This window comes from Choloepus didactylus, chromosome 7 (genome assembly GCF_015220235.1).
Source record: "Choloepus didactylus isolate mChoDid1 chromosome 7, mChoDid1.pri, whole genome shotgun sequence".
Taxonomy (NCBI): domain Eukaryota; kingdom Metazoa; phylum Chordata; class Mammalia; order Pilosa; family Megalonychidae; genus Choloepus; species Choloepus didactylus.
In genome coordinates, this window is record NC_051313.1 from 42,608,004 (window position 1) to 42,629,281 (window position 21,278).

Sequence of the window (21,278 nt, forward strand, 5' to 3'; positions counted from 1 at the left end):
TATCCAATTCAAGGAATTTAACATAGATATAAAGCTTACAACCTATGTTCTATTGTTTCCGTATGTTCCAATAAAGTCTGTTTGAGCCTTTTTTCCTCCCTTATTAAATCCAGTCCCAGATCATGTTTTGTGTTTACTTATCATTGTCTCTTTAGCTGCTTTTTTTTTTTTTTTGACCATGGGAACATATATACAACATAAATTTTCCCATCTCAACCACTCTCAAGCACATCATTGAGAGGGGTTAATCATGCTCACTATGCTGTGGTAGCCTCACATAACTAAAACATTCTCATTTCCCCAGTAGAAACCCTATACCCATTATGCATTAACTCCCCATTTCCCCTGCCCCCACCCAAACCCTGGCAACCTGTATTCCAATTTCTATCTCTATGAGCTTGCATATTCTCCGGTATTTTCTATGTAGGTACCATGGGCTTAAATTAAACATCCTAAATCTATAAAACTCTCATTTACTTTGTTACCAACTTAACTTCCATAATATATACAAACTACTTTCCTATACCCAACTGTACCCCAACCTTTACAAACCTCTTCAGGGCTATAGTAGTTTGGAACTGTCTGTACCCCCCATAAAATCATGTTCTTAAAGCTAATCCATTCCTGTGAGTGTGGATCCATTGTAAGTAGGATCTTTTAATGAGGTTACTTCAGTTAAAGTGTGACCCACCTCATTCAGGATGGGTCTTAGTCCTTATAAATAGAATGGAAAGTGGGGGGAGAAACAAGAAGCTGAAATCAGTGAAACCTGGAAGAGAAGGGAGAAACCAGCAGATGCTGCCATTTGCCTTGCCATGTGGCAGAGGAGCCAACAATCTCTGGCAGCTGGTCTTCAGGAAAAAAGCATAACCTTGATGATGCCTTGATTTGGACATTTTCACAGCCTCAAACTGTAAAGTAATAAATCCCCATTGGGTAAGCCAATTCATTTCATAGGAAACTTATACAAGAGCCTTTCCATGCAATGAATTTAGAGAATAGCTCCAGGTCAAAGCATAGGTGCCTCCCTGATCCTTTCTGCTCATATTGTGGCCCTCGGAATTCTCCCAACAACATGGGAGAACTGTTTCCTCATGGTCCCATGCACAGCACTGTATGTCCTACAGCCAAAAATCCCTTGTCTCAGGTAGCATGACTTGACTGCTTGCCTACAGCATGCTGTATAAGAATTCCATAAGCCACTTTCTACATGCAAGGCAAGTTCTGGGATGATGAGTCCTTCAGGCCACCCATGACAGATTGATTGGGTCAGACATGCATGCTCCCAGTGTGTGCATGAGGGTTAATCTGCTCCCTCTGGAATCAGGACCAGGGATCCACATGGGAGTGTGGGCCAGCTCTGTGCTGAGCCAATAATGGGTAGGGGATGAGCCAGCCAGGGTACCATGAGAGTCTACTGCTTTTAAGTAACTTTTTTTTTTTTAATTTGGTGCTTGACATATTACATATTAACTCTTTTGTGGAGCTTTGAGAAAGATGTTTCTCATAGTACTTACTTGTTCAAGACTTCTGTGTGGGAATGGAACCCTGGAGCATTTCACTCCACCATCTAGATCAGGGAAACTCTAGTTTTCTAAATTTGCATTTCTCACATAATAATGAGTTTGAACATCTCTTCATATGCTTATTAGACATTTGAGTTTGCTCTTCTACAAGTGGTCTACTCATGTCTTTTACCCATTTTTAAATTGGGGTTCCTGTCTTTTTTGCAGGCATCCCTTGTATATTAGGGATATTAGTACCTTGTTTGTTTTAGATATTGCCAATATATTTTCTCAGGTTGTCAACTGTCTATTAATGTTTTCCATGATGTCCTTCATTGAACAAAATCCTCACTTTTTATATAACCAAATTATTCAACATTTTTTTTTATCCTATGATTTGTGCTTTGGAGGTTTTAAGAAGTCTTTCCCAGCTTTTGTCATTATCATCTATTAATTTTATAGTTTCAACTTTCACATTTAACCCATTTGGAGTCTACTCTTACAAAGTGTTGGATAGGGATTCAATATGATGCTAAGTTTTCCTTTTCCATATAATTATCTAGTTTTCCCAACACCATCTACTAACAAATGGCCATTCCCCAATTATTTTCATGTCACCTTTATTATATATATACTTTATGCATACAAATCTGTTTCTCTAGAAGTTTTAAATTCTAATGAAGTCCAACTTTTATCAATTTTTTTCTCTCATGGATAGTGCTTTTGCTATTGTATCTAAAATGTCATTGTCAAACTCAAAGTCATCTAAATTTTCTGTTACCTTCCAAGAGCTTTATAGTGTTGTGTTTTACATTTAGGTCTATGATCCATTTGAGTTAATTTTTATGAAAGGTGTAAAGTCTGTTCTATTGATCTACTTGTCTATTCTTTCACCAGTACCACATTGTCTTGATTACTGTAGCTTTATAGGAAGTCTTCAAGTCAGGCAGTGTCAGTCTTCTGACTTTGTTCTTCAATATTATGTTGACTATTCTGGGTATTATGTCTTTCCATATAAAATTTATGATGTTTTTGTCAATATCCACAAAACAGCATGCTGGGACTTTAAGTAGAGATTGAAATATATTTACTGTAGATAATTGATATAAATTTGATTTATTATTACCATCTTTTGGGTGCTTCACATTTCTATTTCTTTACACGTGTCCTTTTTTTGCCTTCTTTTCCATCAATTGATGAATTTTCCCCCCTCTCATTCCATGGTTACCTATGTACTTGTTTGGAAGTTCTGTTCCTTGTATGTCTGTTTATTTAGTGGTTACCTAGCTATTTAAATATTTTTACTTAACAAAGTTAATATCTTTTCTCCTCCTGAACAATATAAATATCTTAGAAAAATTTAAATCTTATTATCCCTTCTAGTTTTGGGATCCAGTTCTAGCTTATCCCCCCACACACACAAACTAGATATCATTTTTGTTTATACAATCAAAATTTACTTAAAATTTCCTATATATTTACCTATATCTTTGCTGTTTATTCTTTCTTGCATTTCAGACCTTTTATCCAGAATCATTTTCCTTCTTTCTGAAGGGTGTCCTTTATAATTTTCTTTAGTGAGGGTATGCCAGTGATAAAGTCTCTCAATTTTTGGTTGACTCAAACTATCTATATTTTCCCTTCATTATTGGAAGATATTTCACTAGGGATATATTTCTAGATGCATAGCTATTTTCTCTCAGCATGATGATATGATTTTAATTTCACTGATTTTGTTTTGTTGTTGCTGTTGAAAAGTCAGTCTCCAGTTTAATTGCTGCTCCTTTGTAGGCAATCTGTCTTTTCTCCCTGTCTACTTTTAAGGTATTCTCTCTACCTTGGAGTTCTAAATTTTTACAATTATGGTTCTAGATGTGGATTTCTTTTTTTTTTTTCCTACTTGACTTCCTGCCTCTGAGGATTGGTGTCTTTTAACAATTTTTGGAAAATTCTGAGCTAGGACCTCTGTGGAAATTTCCTCCATCCCATTCTATTATTTCCTTTATGTGAATTCTTAAACTCTTAACATCTCTTTTATATTTTCCATCTGTTTGTCCCTAGACTGTATTCTGGAAAAAGTTGAATGTATTTTCCAGTTCACTAGTTTCTCTTCTGCTGGATCTAAACAGCTTTTTAAACCCACCATTAAAAACTCATCATTTTGTTTTTCATTTAGTGATGTATTATTTGATTCTATTTCAGGTCTGCCAAGATGTTCCTCACAATCTCTTGTTTCCTGCTAATATTTTCAATCTCCTCTTTTATTTCATTAAACATATAAAATATTCATTTTATATTTGGTAACTATACAATTTCAGTATTAGAAGTCTTTAAAGGACTGTTTTTGCTGTCTGCTGCTCTGTCCTCCTAGTCCTCACTTCATGGTGTCACATTTCCTCCCATGTTTTGTGTTTCTTTTTCTTCTGTGAGCTTCTCACTTGTCTTGGCATTTTGTGAGAATTCTTTGAGACCTAGATTGAAGTTGAATTTGTCCAGAGAAGATTTGCATTTGCTCTTGTCAGTCAATCCATCTGTTTGTATTTCCAACCTGGGATCTTTTTAAATTTTTTAATTTTTTTTGACCTTATAGATAGTATGAATTCAGATAGAACACCTGTGTGGGTCTTGGTCATGATTCCGAATTCTTAGTGGAGTGTTTTTTTTTTTTTTTTTTCCTGTCCTTCAGCATCAACATCAAAATAGGCAAGATTCTTTGCTATGAGACCTTCTTTGGGGCAGAGTTTATTATTTATTATTTTATTTACCTTTACACAGAGGATATATCCCTTTGTGGTTTTAGCTTCATGCGAAGATTCTCTTAACAAATTCTCCATCTTAGTCTATCCCTAAAAGCATTATCTCAGAGTTGAGATTTAGAATCTTCAGAATATGATGGAAACTCTCAGGGTGAAAATTGGCTTTGAAACTTATTACCTACCAGGGTTGCTGCTTTCACTTCTTTTTATGGATCTGAAAATCCCTTCCTTTTGTATCACCTTTGTGATGCATTTAAAAATATGTTTGAAAAATGCTTTATCCAGCATTTTAGTTGTTCCAATAGATTGTCGTTCCAAGTATCTAATCCACTAAAGTGCTGGAAACAGAAGCCAGAATTTATAATTTCTCTTGATAAAATGATAATACAGTCATGTGGCACAGTAAAATCATGCTTACAGACATTAATAAAAATAGGTCCAACAAGTCACTAAGCAACCTCACAGACTGTTCTGTTTTATAATATAGTGCTTACTTCTGTTACTATAGATTGTGGCCAAGTGTGCTCTTCAACACAAAATTACAGGAAAAGGAGGATGCACTTAGTTACCTTAAATTCTAGGCCATAATGAGGCAAGCTATCCTGGACAGCTGTATTTACTCACACTTGCCAAAATCTAGCTACTGTCTTAAACTAAAAGTGTGAAGAGAGTTGGACACAGGAGAGTTATTACTGCATTGCTGAGGGATCAAATAATGATAGAAATGCAAAAATCAAGATATTATCTAGCCATCCACATACAGAATGTTGATATTTTCTTCACGGTAAGTAACAGTAGGCTTATTTGTAATGCTTCTTAGGTTTGAAATAGTTTCTTTGTCCCATTTGAGGATTTGGGGGAATGCCTCTCATGGAGAAAGGTATGGGGGAACAGCGTCAGCAGACAGGGGGAAAGAAAGGGAGGCAAGAGAATCCTGCACGCTCTCTGTTCCTTTCTCTTGATTTTTCTCTTTTTTTACCCGTCTTGAAAAATTGTTCCATGCCTCATCACAAAGCATTATTGATTTAAAACAGAACAGTGAAAGTTGATAAAAGGAATTCCAAAGTATATGCATAGTGAAGAGACTGGAAGAAAATATGAACAGTGGTTATTTGGATGGTGGAATTATCAATTATTTTCTTCTTTGCACTTTTTTGCATTTTTCCAAATGCAAAATTTCTACAATATATATAAAATAATATATTATAATTAGAACATAAGTTATCTTTAAATTCTTTTTATAGAACAAAACCTAAAATATTTTGAGGAAATTTCATTCTAAACACATATGGGTTTTCCCCATACACGTTGTATAAGACTAAGTCTTATGCACAACAGAACCATATTTAAATTAAGATATTCCAGTTTCAAAAACTTGTTTTCATGCTAGCAAAATTAAAACTCGGCAAATGGTAAACAAATTAAGATATTTTGATAAAGTTGTGGAAAATTATAATATTTTAGGTTAATTTTTCCAAAATTTATGAATTTCATATTTCATTTGCAGATTAAAAATAATAAATCTGTTTTGCTAAAGCTAAAATATTTTCCCAGCTGGTAATTTGCTTGCCAAACACATAGCTTCAAAGCTTCATTCTCTAACATTTTTTAACCTCTTTAAAATCCCTATCCTTAGATTTCCAAATCAGGAGGCAAATTCATTTGTAAAAGCTATGATTGTTTGAATTGCATAATCATAGAAAGGCCAGAAAGATCATTTTAGGGGCAGAAAGTCTCAAGGTAATTCCTTCTAGAGGGTAATTACATAGACAGTAAATGTGTAAATCTGGGAACATAGACACAGTCACAAATTTCTCTGCAGAGGGTAACCCCTGACTGAGCTGAGGAGATTAGTTTTAGTGGTAAGACATCCTTGACCGGCTTTTCCGGAAAAGGAAAAAAAAAAAAAAAGAATACAAAAAGTTTAGGTACAAAAAAAAAGCTCTGTGCACTGGCATTCCATTGCTCTTCCCAGGAGTGTTATCAGGATGGGCTCAGTGACCTCTCTGTAATGTCACAAAAAGCAGTGACATCTGGATTAGGAGGGAAATTAACATGCAGAAGAGACTTCAAAGGCTCTTATGCAGATCAGAAAATTCTTTAATTTATATGCATACATAAATTGCAAGTGAATGAATTAAGCTCTACAAAACTTTTCTAGGTAAACATATGGCTTCCTTGTTTGGTGGATGGATAGAAGGGATGCTGGACCACTTGTAGTTCTTTGTTATCTTTGTCCAGCAGTTATGTTTGCAGAATCAAGACTTTCTCACTTTCATGGGAAACATTAAATATACTACTAAAAATTGAGGTTATAAAAAAGAAGAGAAGGAGAAACTAAAGGAATGAAATGGAGGTGCAAAATAAAAAAGGCAGCGAGAGGGGAGAAAAGAGAAACGAGAAAGGGTAGAGGGGGATGGAAAAGAAAAAGGGGATTAAATTGGGGGCACTAGAGAAGAATACATCTCCACAGGGCCCCTCTCTCCATGAACTTTTTAAAAAGAGAACCCAACCCATAAGCAAGATGCAACCCTTCAGGAAAGAAAACATCCAGCTTTTTTAGTGGTGAGGAAGTTTCTTCACACTGGGAGGAAATCTTCTTCTTTGTGGGTGGGTCTCACCGATATTGAGAACAAAGAAAGATGAATGGATACTAAGGACAATGTGAAATGGTGAGGTTGCCATCCATTATTATCTAACTCCATTACTGTTTTGGATTAGAAGACTTTCATTCTATCCTACCCTCTGGTCTCTATTTTTGTGGGGTGTGGTGGAAGATAGTTAGAAAGTTGGTTTAAACACGTAGAACTGATACTAAGAAATATTCTAATCTCTCCACCAAATCACTTACTTGCTCCTCTTCCCCCTTTACCCAGGTGATTGTATTTTTCCCTCGAGAGCAAACATGAAAGCTAATTGAAGCATATTTTATCTAAAGGAAATTTGTGACCATGTAAAAAATCAAAAAATTGAATTGAAATCTGGAAGAATGCACTTGAAAGTCAATCTTGCACTTTCCACTTTCCCCATGCTTGTCCCTTTTCGTAATATTTGTGGTCATGACTATTGGGAGATGTTTCACTGCAGTTGTTTGTTGGCGAAGTGTTCATTATTTGTCCACGTGTTATATGGCGGAGGCGTGTCAAGTGTTGTAGCAGCAGAACAACACGCAGCCTGCCCTGGGTTTTTCTTTCAAACTCCCATTAAGAAGTTACGTGATGTTGGCCAAATCAGTTACCAAAGCTTTTCCCTGTGTGGGATGGGAAGCTCACAGTTTGGCCTCCAACAAACCCTGCCCATCCCCCAAACAATTTTTCTTGAACCAGTATGTGTTAAATATCATGCAAAGTGAAAAATATTGCACTCAAATAATGTGCATGTTGTTATAAGTTGATGGACGGGAGAGGGGAGGAGGAATGAGGGGCAGGAGGGGATGATTTAAAAACTTGTAAGTAGAACAGGCTGAAAGGTGACCAGTTAAATGGTCTTTGATATTTTAAATTTAATGGAGTGATTGAAAAAATAGTGAAATTTCAGAAACATGTTTAAAACTAAATCCTTTCTAAGAATTCAATTATTCCTATCGTATTTCAATGTTTTTTTGTTTATGTACAGATAGACTGTTAGGAAATCTTATGATCATTGACTCTAAATTTTGATTATTTTCATTTATAAAGTCTGAAATTTTCTAATCCCTTCTTCCATTTTAAAATAAGAACAAATAAGTATTTTAAGAATAATTGTTCAAGATTTGCTCATGCCAGCTGGTAAGAAACTTCTATCTCTTGTGATGGGGGGCATAAGTTTCCAAAATACATAACAACAACAACAACAACAAATTGAAAAAGCAATAGCTACCTCTTATTGACCCTTACCATGTGCCAGGAACCGTGCAAAGCTTTAGCTCTATTATTTTACTTTATTGTCACCTCTATACTATAGTCACTGCTTTAGTACCATTTTACAGATAAACTGGGGCCTATTTTAGTACTAAACCCAGAATTTCTCTGTAAGAAGATGCACCAACTTTCATTCTTTCACTTATTCTGTGTAATCCATCTGGATATGCTAGCACCAAGGCACAGAGGTAGATGCTGCCCCGTGGAGCTTACAGTCTGCTGGGCAGTAGACTCTTCACTCATTTTTCTTAATTGACTACAAAAATGCAGATCTAATTAGAGTAAAAATAGTCTTTCCTTTAACATATTGGCCATATTGCTTTTTTTAAATTCAATTTTATTGAGATATATTCACATAACATGCAGTCATACAAAGCGTACATTCAGTTGATCACAGTATCATTATATAGTTGTGTGTTCATCACCAAATTAATTTTTGAACATTTTCATTACCACACACACAAAAATAATAAGAATAAAAATTACAGTGAAAAAGAACACCGAGTGCCTTTTTTTGTTTGTTTGTTTTGCTCCCATTTTTCTACTCATCCATCCATACACTGGACAAAGGGGAGTGTGGTCCATATGGCTTTCCCAATCACATTGTCACCCTCATAAGCTACATTTTTATACAATCATCTTCAAGATTCAAGGGTTCTGGATTGTAGTTTGATAGTTTCAGGTATTTACTGCTAGCTATTCCAATTCATTAGAACCTAAAAAGGGTTGTCTGTAGTGTGCATAAGAGTGCCCACCAAAGTGACCTCTCAGCTCCTTTTGGAATCTCTCAGCCACTGAAGCTTATTTTATTTCCTTTCACATCCCCCTTTTGGTCAAGAAGATGTTCTCCATCCCAGGATGCCGGGTCCAGATGACCATATTGCTTTTTGAAAGTTGGCTCCTAGTTGTACAGTAATTCTAGATCACTTAATATCATTATGGAAGGCATTTATTTTAAAATTTATAGTAGCTTTATTGATATATAATTCACATACCATAACGTTCACCCTTTATAGAGTACAATTCAGTTTTTTAATGCAATTTTATTGAGATAAATTCACATACCATATAATCATCCAAAGTATATAATCAGTTGTTCACAGTCTCATCATATAGTTGTGCATTCACTACCACAATCAATTATTTGGACATTTTCATTACTACAAAAAATAAGAATAAGACTAAAAAATAAAAGTACGAAAGAGCACCCAAACTTTTCATACTCATTTTCCCCTCCTATTATTCATTTACTTTTTGTCCCCCTTTTTTCTACTCATCTGTCCACACACTGGATAAAGGGAGTGTGAGCCATAATGTTTTCACATTCACACAGTCACACCGTATAAGCTATATAGTTATACAGTCATCTTCAAGAAACAAGAATACAGGATTGCAGTTCAACAGTTTCAGGTATTTCCTTCTAGCTATTCTAATACACTAATAACTAAAAAGGGATATTTATAAAATGCATAAGAATAACTTCCAGAATGACCTCTTGACTCCATTTGAAATCTCGCAGCCAGTGAAACTTAATTTTGATTCATTTATCTTCCCCCTTTTGGTCAAGAAGCTTTCTCAATCCCATGATGCTGGAACCAGGTGCACCCCTGAGGGTCATGTCCCACGTTGCCAGGGAGATTTACACCCCTGGGAGTCATGTCCTACGAGGTGGGGAGGGCACCGAGTCCACCTGGCAAATTGGCTTTGAGAGAGGCCACATCTGAGCAACAAAAGAGGTTCTCTGTGGGAGAGTCAGGCACAATTACAAGTAGGCTCAGCCTTTCTTTTGTAGTAACAAGCTTCATAAAGACCAGCCCCATGACTGAGGGCATAGCCTACTAAACTGGTAGTTCCCAGTGCTTGTGAGAATATCAGTAATTCCCCAGGCGGGGAAGTTTAATATTTCCAAATTTTCTCCAGTCCCTCAAGGGGACCTTGCAAATACATTTTTATTCTCTGTCCAAATTACTCTGGGATATATTGGGGCTTCATGTTAAATCTGTACAAACCAACCAGATCTCACCCTCTATTCAAGATTCCATGTAATTATGGTGCTTGAATAAACTGACCATACAAGTTAAATTATATAGTGTGCTACAGAAAATATAGGTTTTCCACCAAATTAACATCAATACCTTTGGTCTCACATAGAAGTTAAAGTTTTAAAACACAGTCAATATGATCCTTTCCCCCTAGTAGGGTTTACCTTAGTCCTAACCAAGTCCATTTTGTTCATATCTCTAATTAAAGTCTGATCTCTTTTTCAGCTTAACATTTGCTTGCTGTATGGGGTAATGCTGATATTCATAGCTGCTGAACTCTGGCTCTGAGTCTCAGGTATCACACAGATACCTGAAGTTCCAGGGACTGACTAGCTGGTCAGTTTCTACACAAACAGCTCATCATCTCAGAATTTAGAAATAACTATTAAAACTCATGAATGGATGTGACTGCTGTAAGAGCTTACAATCTAGGAACCTTTGGAACCTTTACCATAAGCCTTCCCCTGGTAACCTATGCTCTCAGATTCAATTCTCAGAGTTTGCACATTATGGTTAGTCTATATTAGTGAGGCATTATAATGTTTATCTTTTCAATTCTGGCTTATTTCACTCAACATACTGTCCTTAAGTTTCATTCACCTAAGTGCATACCTCACAACTTCATTTCTTCTTGCTGCTGCTCAATATTACATTGAATATATACACCACAGTTCACCATTCCATTTATCAGTTGATGTACCCTTAGGTCACCTCTATCTGTTGTAAATCATGAATATTGCTGCCATAAACACCAGTGTGCAATGTCCATTCATATCCCTGCCCTCAGGTCTTCTGAGTATATACCCAGTAACAGGGTTGCAGGACCATATGGTAACCCCATAGTTAGCTTCCTGTGGAACCAACACACTGCCTTCCAGATGGGCTGCACCATTCCACTTTCCTATCAACAAAGAATAGGTACATCCCTCTCTCCACATTTTCTCCAGCCCTTGTATCCCTCTGTTTAATTTTTAAACAGTTTTATTCACACACTATACAATTCATTCTAGGTAAACAAACAGTGATTCCTGGTATAGTCTCATAGTTATGCACTCACCTCTACAACCTATGAGGACATTTCCATTTCTTCTGCAAAGAAAGGAAAAGGAGGAAAAAAATGAAGAATAAAAATATAAAAGATAGAAGAAAAATAAAATAAAGATAAAAATAAAGTAAAATATAATGAAAAGGTCAGACAACACCACCACCACCAAGAATCCCATATCACTCCCTTATAACCCCCTCTTATAGACATTTAGCTTTGGTATATTACCTTTGTTACAATTAACGGAAGCATCTTACAATGTTACCTTTAGCTATAGACTCTAGTTTGGATTGATTATATTTTTTCCCCTTGTACCATCCAATTTTCAATACTTTGCAATGTTGACATTCATCTGTTCTTCTTTTAAAAACATTCTTATATTTGTACACTTAATCATCATCATTGACCATTCTAGATTTCATTAAGTTATACAACCCCAGTCTTTATCTTCTGTCTTTCTGTTTGGTGTCATACCTGCCTGTAGCCTTCCTCTTTCAACCACACTCACACACATCTTTGTTCAGAGTACTTACAATATCATGTTACCATCACACACTATTATGCTATCCATTTCTGGATCTATACAATCAATCCTGTTTACACTTATGCACTCCTCCATCATCAAATGCCCAATTTCTAACCTCTTTCTGTCTCCTGATAACCTGTGTTCTCAACTTCTCAAATTTTACTCATCAATGTTAGCTCATATTAGTGAGTCCATAGAGTACCCATCCTTTTGTTCCTGGCTAATTTCGCTCAACATAATGTCTACTGTTTACCATTTTGACTTTTAGAACTTATATGTCATATCTTATTTTATATTATTTGCCCTCTGTCTCTCTTTTTGCCCTAACTGATAGTCTTCATTTCTACTCTCTTCACCACACCTCTCTTTTCCTATCTGCATGTGGTGCTCCCTTTACTATTTCTTATAGAGCAGGTCTCTTGTTCACAAACACTCTCAGTGTCTGTTTGTCTGAAAATATTTTCAACTCTCTCTCATTTTTGAAGGACAGTTTTGCCAGATATAGGATTCTTGGTTGGCAGTTTTTCTCTTTTAGTATCTTAAATATATCATGCCACTGCCTTCTCACCTCCATGATTTCTACTGAGAAATCTGCATATAGTCTTATTGAGCTTCCTTTGTATGTAATGGATTGTTTTTCTCTTGCTGCTTTCAGAATTCTTTGTCTTTGACATTTGATAATCTGATTATTAGGTCTATTCAGATCTATTCTCTTTGGGATATACTGCACCTTTTGGATCTGTAATTTTATTGTTTTTCATAAGAGATGGGAAATTTTCAGTGAGTATTTTCTCCATTATTTTTCCTGTCCCCTTTCCCTTCTCTTCTCCTTCTGGGACACCCATGAGATGTATATTCATCCACTTCATGTTGTCATTCAATTCCCTGAGACTCTGCCCATATTTTTCCATTCTCTTCTCTGTCTTTTCTTGTTTTTGTAGGATTTCAGATGTCTTGTCATCTAGTTCCCGAATCCTTTCTTCTGCGTCTTCAAATCTGCTGTTGTATGTCTCCATTGTGTTTTTCATCTCTTGTATTGTGACTTTCATTCCCTTAAGTTCTGCCAATTGTTTTTTCAAACTTTCAAGTTCTTCCTTATGTTTGCCCAATGTCTTCTTTATGTCCTTCATCTCTTTTGTCATATCTTCTCTCAACTCATTAATTTGATTTTTTAATTAGCATATTTGTTTGAAGATCTTTAATTAGTTGTTTCAACTCCTGTATCTCATGTGAAGTGTAACTTTGTTCCTTTGACTGGGCCATATCTTTGTTTTTTTCTAGTGTGATTCATAATTTTTGTTGTCTAGGCATCTGGTTTCCTTGATTACCCCAATCAGATTTTCCCAGACCAGACAGGCCCACATCTCAGGATGAAGGTGTAATCAGTACCAAGTTTCCCTGAGGATGAGAGCCAGAAGGTTGTCAGACTTTCCTGTGAGACCTCTGGACTCTGTGTTTTCCCTATCTTCCCCAGCAGGTGGTGCTTGTCAGCCCACAGCTCCCCACCAGTGTAAAGAGGTGTAGTGTCTTTAATTCTCAGTGGACCCTGTCCCAGCCAGGAGCTGAGGGTATCAGGAGCCAAGCTTAAGCTGTTTCTCTTTTTTTCTTCCCCAGGCCCTGGGGTCCAATTTCTCTGAGGGGGGGCAGCCACTTGAGCTGGGCCCTGCTTCCCTCTTTTCTTAGGGAAGATAAGCTCTTTAGGGATTTATCTCCTACATTTGACTTCTTCCTTTTCTCTCTGACTATCTTAGCTTCACCCTTGCCTGGGTCAGGGCTGACAATTTAAAATGCCCGAGTCTTTCTCTAATGAGTTACTTAGAATGAAAGAAAAGAAAGGAAAAAAGAAAAAAAAAACCCTTTTCAGAGCTATTCCCAGTCCCCCAGTTACCCATCAAGAACCAGGGTTGGTGCCCAGTTCCATGTACCCCTTTTCTTGGCACACAGCCCTTTTTCAGTATTCTGGGCTCAGCTGACTCCAAATTCCTCTGTTTTTATTTATTTATGTATTTTTTTCATCAGCCTCACCTCCTCTCTGCCAGGAGAAACCTCGGGTTCCTTTCCTGCTTGCTCCATGTTTATCTGTGCTTGTAGCTTGTATTCAGCAGTCCAAATTTGTTAACTAAAACTGCAGTTGGAGTTTGGTTGAGCTACTTTCCCTTCCTCCTAGTAGACTGCTTCTTTTTCCCACAGGGAAGTGTTTCAGCTCAGCCTGCCATGCCAGTGGGAGTGGGTGCCAGTTCCACAGTTGGGGAAGATTTACTTACATTCTTATGCTGCAATCTCAGCTGTTCCACCCATTCCAGACTGGTATATGATGTGTTTATGGTCACAGATGTCCTCCCCAACAGTTGTTCCAGACTATTTACTAGTTGTTCCTGGCTATATGCTAGTTGTTCCAGAGGACTAACTAAATTCCATACCTCCCTAAGCTGCCATCTTTCCGCTCCTCCTCAGTTGTTTTTTTAATATACTCTCAGAATTGTACATCTATCACCATTATCAATTTCAAAACATCTTCATCACCTGAGAAAGGAACCCTGTACCTATTAGCTGTTACTTCCCATTCCCTCTTCCCCACAGCCTCTAGAAACCACTAACCTACTTTCTGTATCTATGGATTTGCCTATTCTTGACATTTCATAGGAATGGAATCATACAATATAAATACTTCATTCCTTGTTATGGTCAAATTATATTCCATTATGTGGATATACCATATAATTTATCCATTCATCAACTGAGAGACATTTGCCTTTTTTCCACTTTTGGCTGTTATGAATAATGCTGCTATGATCATTCATGTATGTTTTTGTGTGGACATGTATTCAGTTCTCTTGAATATACATGAAGAAGTGGAATTTCTGGGTCATATGGTGACTCTATTTTAACTTTTGAGGGACTGCCAAACTGTTTTTCAAAGCAACTGCACCATTTCATCATTCCACCTGCAGTGTATAAGGATTCTAATTTCTCCACATTCTTGCCATCATTTGCTATTGTTCACCTTTTTAAAGATAACCATCCTAGTGGATATTTAGTAGTATCTCACTATTGTTTTGATTTGCATTTTCCTGATGACTAATGATGTAGAGGAGGCATTTGTTTTTATGACTCTAAGCACAGTTTATAACCAGAGGAGAACAACAGAATCATTTAAGTTTTTACAAAATACCACCTGGGGAATATCCAAAACCATCTTGAAAAAGAAGGACAAATTTGGAGAATTCACACTTCCTGATTTTAAAACTTATTGCAAAGCAACAGTAGTCAAAATAATATTGTCTTAGCATAGGGACAGACTTACAGACCAAAGGAATTGAATTGAGAGATCAGAAATAACCCTCACACCCTTGGCCAACTGATCTTTGACAAAGGTGCCAAGTCCACTCAGTGGGAAAAGAATAGTCTGTTCAACAAATGGTGCTGGGAGAACCAGATAGCCATATGCAAATGAATAAAGGTGGACATCTATCTCACACTATGTACAAAAATTAACTCAAAATAGACAAAGACCTAAATTTAAGAACTAAAACTATAAAACTCCTTGAAGAAAACATAGGGAAACATCTTCAGGACCTTGTTTTATTTGGTGGTTTCTTGCACTTGACACCAAAAGTCCAAGCAACAAAAGAAAAAGCAGATAATGGGACTTCATCAAAATTAAAAACTTTGTGCATCAAAGGGCTTTATCAAGAAAGTGACAACCTACAGAATGGGAGAAACTATTTGGAAACCATGTATCAGATAAGGGTTTAACATTCAGAATTTATAAAGAACTTCCACAATTTAGCAACAGAAAGACACACAACCCATTTTAAAAATGGGGGGAAAATTTGAATAGACATTTCTTCAAAGAAATACAAATGACCAATAAGCACATGAAAAGATGCTCAAAGTCATTAGTTATCAAGGAAATGCAAATCAAAGCCACAATGAGATACCATTTTACAACCACTAGAATGGCTGCTATTTAAAAAAAAAAAACAGAAAATAATAAGTATTGGAGAGGATGTAGAGACATAAGAACACTAGTTCATTGTTGCTGGGAATGTAAAATGGTGCAGCTACTGTGGAAAGCAGTTTGGCAGTTCATCAGAAATTTAAGTATAGAATTACCATGTGACCCAGCAATCCCACTTCTAGGTATATACCCAAAAGAATTGAAAGCAGGGACTCAAAACAATATTTGCACAACGATGTTCATAGTGCCATTATTCATGATTGCCAGAAGGTGAAAGCAACCCAAGTGTCCATCAACTGATGAAAGGACAAATAAAATGTGGTATAAACACAAAATGGATTATTATTTGGCCATAAAAAGGAATGCATGCAGCAACATGGATGAACCTTGAAGGCATCATGTTGAGTGAAATAAGCCAGACACAAAAGAACAAATACTGTATTAGCTCACTTATATGGAATAAGTGGAATATGCATATTCATAAAGTCAGAAACTAGAATACTGACCAAATGGGGAGGGAATGGGGAGATAGTGTTTAATTGGTATAGAATTTCTGTTTGGAGTGATGAAAAATTTTTGGCAATGGATGTTGGGGGTGAATGTATGCTTTGTTTATGCAATTAACACCCCTGAATTATAAATTTGAAAAGAGATAAAAAGGGAAACTTTAGATTGTATATAAGTTACACACACACACAAACACAGAATGTACAACACAAAGAGCGAACACTAATATAAGCAATAGGCCACAGTTAACAGCATAATTAAAATAATATTGTTTCATAAGCTGCAACAAAGTTACCACACTAATGCAAAATGTTAATAACAGAGGAAACTGCGTATTAGAGGGGGTATTGGAAACTCTGTACTTTCTGCATGATGTTTCTGTAAACCTACAAGTGCTCTAATAAAAAAAATGAAATAATAGAATAAAATACTACCTGGGCCTCATATCACTTCAAACAGTGAAAATATTTGCCAAAAGTATCTCTTCATATTTGAAATGTAATAGAAAACCAATACAAAATGGCTTAAACAGTAAGGAAAATTACCTCACATAACAAGAAATTCCAAGGTCAGGGGATTATTGGGTTGCTTAACACAATGGCTCAGTATTTTCACTTAAATTCAGCTCCCTTCCTTTTCCTACTGTATCCCCTTAGCATGCCCATTTTGTTTGCAGTCTTGCTGCCTTTGTAGTACATGGTGGTTGCTGTAATTCTGGGCACTCCAGAGCAGAAACTGTCCATGAAGAAGAGGCACCTTCCCAGAAGCCTCTAGCTGTCTTTTCTTACATCTCATTGGCCTGACACTGCATCACATGCCCAACTCTACACCACTTGAAACAAGGGAAATAGGAATCCCATGTAAATGGTTTAGGCAAATAAGATTTACCACCTTCCTAAGGGTAGATAATGAACTAAATGGGAATTCTTCTAACAGGGAATCAGGGAGAGATGTTGGACAGGCAACCAATAGCATCTCTGCTACAGACTACAACTCATCATGATGAAAAATGTTAGATTGAAGCATATGATGCTATTGGGCCATTTCTGGCTTAAAACTAATTTCATATCATTTCAACTCAATTTCCAATGCCATCTGACAGATCAGGGCTAAGCGGTGGGCAGGATAATATTGGCCCCAGGTTTTTGCTCAATCACTTAATAAAACTCATGAAGTGTGAGCCACTTACATTGACTGATAAAAGTAAATCAGACTCCTGTGAGCACAGAAGGATTTGCATGATATAACATCTTATCTGATTTAGCTCTTTTTTGGTGAGTTTCAAATGTTCAGAAATATTGCTACAGTTCCAAGTCCCAAAGCATATGTCCCTATGCATGTGCTGATGAAGCCTGAGAATATTTTATTTATACAGACTTAACAGTTTGTTGAATTTTAATTTCGAACAATTGAATCACAGAATGGATTATTCTGTTTCCATTAAAAAACATTTAAAGATTTTAAAGAGAGTGACGGTGTATTTTCCATTCTAGTAGTCTTTTAATCTAGGCAGGCTTTTGAGAAGTCTAAACTAGGCTAGTTAGTATAAAGAAATGAACAAGATGCTTTTATAAAGCAGGCCACCCTTGAATAGCACAGAGCTTTGCGCGGAGCAGATTGGAAAATGGCAACCTTTCTTTCTGCTTTTATTTTGAACATATGAATTTATTTGTTGAATAGGTAATATACTCACAGAGTACAAAATTCAAAACATACAAAAGTCATAGTGAAGTCTGCCTTCAACAGCTGTTCCTCAGCCACTCAATTCTCTGCTGCAAAGACAACTGCTATTAAAAATTTTCATGAATGTTCAACCCCGCCTTTCCCCACAATTGGTAGCATACTTACACACTGTTCTGCTTCTTTTGTTGTTGCTTGTTTGTTTTTTTGCCTAACAGGCTATTTTGGATCCCATTCCAAATTGGTACCTAAAGAACATCCTCATCTATTTTTTATGACTGCATAATATTCCACTGTATGGATGTAACGTATTTCTTTAACCACCCCCTATTGATGGACGTGTAGATGGTTTTCATTCATTTGCTATTATGAACAGTGCTGCAAAGAATAACCTTGTACATATGGCATTTTGAACACATGTAAGCTTATTGGTAGGGAAAATTCCTAGAAAGGAATTGCTGAGCCAAAGGATGTACTTTTTGTTATTTTGATAGATAATGCCAAATTGTAGCAATTTAAATCCCCACATCAATTCATGTGACTGCTTCTTTCTCCACCAGTAGCCACTTTCCAGAAGAGAGAGGCCCTAAAGTCACCCCTCATTTTTAGTCTCAGTGTGTGGGCAGGACCCAAAAAGGAGCCACTGAAGGACCGGGCTCCCATTTTTAATAACTCAGAAAAATGCTTGCGATATGGTATTAAGGGAGTAACAAGAAAGATATAAATCTTACCTGCGTAAAAATTTCGGGGTGCATAGAAAAAAAGAATGGATGGACAAAATGAAATAGTAGCAGTATTTATGTTAAAGTCTTTGCACTTTTCTACACCGACCTCTGGTTCTGTTTATAATCAGAAAACAATAAAGTGCCTGCTGCTGTTGTCTTTGAGTTAGGAACCTAAATCCCCTTTCCGCATATCTCAGAGGAGCTCCCTTTTAGCGAGGCTCTGCTTTTAAGAGAGCCTTGTCTGGGTTCTCTTTTAGGCTGAGCACCTGCTCCTCTGTCAGTACTGACCTCAAAGGAGCCCAAGAGAGGGGCAGCACCCACAATTTATCTGCCTAGTTTAGCAAACTCACCAAAAATAAAATTACAACAGTTTTTTGTCTTGCTTTTCTAGCAATTACTCTGGTTTATAAATTTTGCTTTTCACAGTGGGGTTTCCTCTTGCTTTCTGGCTTTCCAACTGTGGTTTCTGTTTTTCACCAAGACCATTAAAATATTTCTGGACCCCCAGAGACCACTCTATCCAGAAAAAGGCCTGTGGTTCACCCCTCAGCCTCAGCAAGAGCAGTATATTTGGAGGCTTCCCCAGGAAGGTGACTCAAGGTATCTGAGCCCCTGGCCCTGTCTTGCCCTCACTCTGCATAAAGGCTGGTAGCTGTTGCAGTTGCAATTTTCTCTCTAAACCTTTTGTTGACTTGCAGTGGCCTACATCCCCCCCCCCCAAAAAAAGGTAATTTGAAAGTGCTGCTGGATTTTTATGCATTTTGCTAGTTTGTTTTTATTGTGCATAGAAATACTGGTATAAAAGGTGTTTCGATTATTTTCTAAGGGAGGGACCTATGCATTCTCTGCAACCACAAAGCTTTTAAATGGAGTTATTTTTCTCGGCCTATAATCGTTCTCCCTTTTAAGTACCCCAGCAGAAAAAAGTAAGTTTACTGCTCCTCGCACAATGGGCCTCTTCACTTTTTAGGTTTGGGAGACCTGGGTGACCTACGAAAGTTAATTAGAAGGTTAACAAAGACGAAGACAGAGTCGAATCCGTCGCCTCTCCTTCAGCCAAAGATGTCATCCATTAATTAGGGAAATCGTTAAGGTGGCCTTTATAGAATCCATAGAAAATCTGCCGTTGGCGGTCGACAGTTTTGATCAGATTTTCCTCTCGCCAATAATGCCATCCTTAGTAGTACGAAAAGCCGAGGGCTGGGGTGGGGAGAGGGAGACAGGAGGGGGTGGGAAGGATGTGTTTCAGCAACATTACAGTTAACCAGCCTCTGATTGTGACGGCTTTGATTCTCAGGCTGCCCCGCATACTTGCTCCATGATGTAATCCGTATTGAACCTGGAAGGCGACGGAGCGGGAGGGAGGCGGGCTGAGCTGCTGCTGCCGCTTGGCAGCCGCAGGAGGCCCCGGGAGTTAATAGCCCAAGCCCCTGGGGGAGGCTGCCCGGGCAAAATGCTCTGTCCCCAACTGCTCTGCTCTGCTGCTAGACCTGGGACTCCAGCAGCCAGGAGGGAACACATCCCAGTGCAGGGCTGGGGCAGCTCGGTGTGGGGGGCCCTCTGGCCGTGGTGGGGGGCCCCGTGCTTTTCATCCGCATGGAGGAGGAAAGTTTCTCCCTGACTCAGTAGATCGTTCCTGATTTCTATCTCTCTTCTTTCCTCTTGATTCTCCGACACCCAAACAGCTGTGCAACTAAGGAAAAACTTCAGGCTCACTAGCTCTTTGCCTCTTGCGAACCATGCAGCTAATAGAAAGTCTGGATTTTAGTTCTTTTTGGCATAGACACCACCTCTAGGCCATCCGGTTGCTTGCCTCCGGATGCTTGTAGATATTTGATACTAGAATTTCTGATTTAGATCGACTTGGTAAATCTTTCAGGGGTTTCAGTTTTTGGTGTTATGTATTTAAAGATAATGTTAATTCTAAATATGGAATGCTTCTATTTTTTAATGTGGAGCTTATTTTTGAAACTACATTGCAGGGTCAGTTCCATGGTTTCTAGAGGGATCAGTAACTTCTCTTTAAGGAATGAGCATCTTTTAATGAGTTGGGAGTTTCTGCATAGTTCCCCCCCCCCCCACCATGGTGAAAGCTGGGACAATATAACCTGGCCCTTGTTTACCAAGCAAACAATTTCTCTGTGTTTTTTGGACACTAACCAGATTGATATTGAGCAGATACTGCACAAAACCCCACCCAGACAACAAATTGCCATTTTTTTCCCCCTGGCAGATTAGTAAGAGCTGCTGTTCCTCAGAGGAGAGAGAGATGTCACTTTCAGCTCTTAGCTTCACAGAGGGAAGAAACAACCGGAACTACTGTTCTAAGCGTCAGAGTCATAGCTGATGGCCCCACGCTCACCCCAGCCCTCTTTCCCCTCAGCCAAAGTAGAGAGGAGTTTCTCTCCCCTGTCATCCTCCCAGGCCTTCCTCCCCATGCTGCAGGAGACCAAACTCCATGCTCTGGACCAGGGCACAGGGGTGGTGACTGCCACAGAGGCCCTGCCCTGGAGCCCTGTCACTCAGGTCATCCTTCTGGGGAAAATGGGGGAAAGGTGATGTACCCCCAACTTCCCAGAAAGAAAAGGTAGCAAATGTCAAAAATCAACTGACTGATTAAAAGTGCATCGAA